Genomic DNA, 1,290 nt, shown 5'->3' with positions numbered 1-1,290 from the left:
GTCATATTATCTTTCCACTTCTTATTGTCAACTCATACCTATCATTATGCCTAACATTTCTTTAGTCCCTTCTTGTTCGTCTTTAGTTAGTCGCGACGGATCATCATCTCGTCTGGCAAGTGCACATCCAACCATTGATAAGATCGCGATGTTTGCTTTTGCGCAAACCATGTTGTGAGTACTTACTCGTTCCAGGTAGAAAATTACTATTTCAAAACGATTGGTCTAACAAAATGCGTAGCTAGATACAGATCTAAGTGCAAATGAAGCGTATGCCGTATATATTAGCTAGAATGCGATATATATTCGGATAAATTTGTGTGGTAAGCACTCAGCAATGCAGCACGATGTGCGTACTCTATGCAACAACAAAAACAAAAGTCTCTACTACTAGTAGTAAGATAACCAGTAGGCCAGTATTGACAAATCTACTTCTCATTTCCTACATACTGATTACTGAATTCGTTTTAGGTACATATGAAATGCACTATAAAAACTGAGAGAATTTTTTATTTTGATAAAATGATTACTCACAAGATTGTCGCTACTCTGACCACCAATCATAATAAATTATTCTGGGTGTACTGACTACTGTCGCAGAATCTCGCAGGTTCACTTTTATTATTATTATTAAAAAAACAGCGACTTAGTCTGGGGACTGGGGACTGGATTTATATGGGTACGTAACTGAGAACCCAACTGAGTCACAGTTAATATATTCTTGCACTCACAAGCACGGTATAAACACATACAAATGTTTCAGTATCCTAAATACAACTGATGGGCCTATTGCCAGAGCTTAAGGATGTGTAATGACTGGAGTACAAAACGACATCGACAAAACTGTTCAACCAAAATTGTTTAATCTATGAATAATTCTTTTTTTTTCAATGTCAGTATCACTATTTGGAGCCTCTGTATATATGTATGTGTATGTGTATGTGTAGAAGTATGTGTTTCCGTATGTGTATGTTGATGTGTGTGGATATGTTGGTATGTTTTATATCTGTATATTTTATATATATATATATATATATATATCTTATATATGTGTGTTTGTGTGTATGTCTATGTCTATGTCTACCTCTATATCTATATATATATATGTCTTATGTGCATGTGTACGAGTGTACGTATGCGTATGCGTATGTGTATAATATATTTTATATATATATATATATATGTGTGTGTGTGTGTGTGTGTGTGTGTGTGTGTGTTATGTGTGTTGTTGTGTGTGTGTAATGTGTGTGTTGTGTGTGCGTTGTTGTGTGTGTGTGTGTGTGTGTGTGT

This window comes from Sphaeroforma arctica, assembly GCF_001186125.1.
Source record: "Sphaeroforma arctica JP610 unplaced genomic scaffold supercont1.3, whole genome shotgun sequence".
In the NCBI taxonomy this organism is placed as follows: Eukaryota; class Ichthyosporea; order Ichthyophonida; genus Sphaeroforma; species Sphaeroforma arctica.
Note: the sequence above shows the minus strand (reverse complement) of the source record.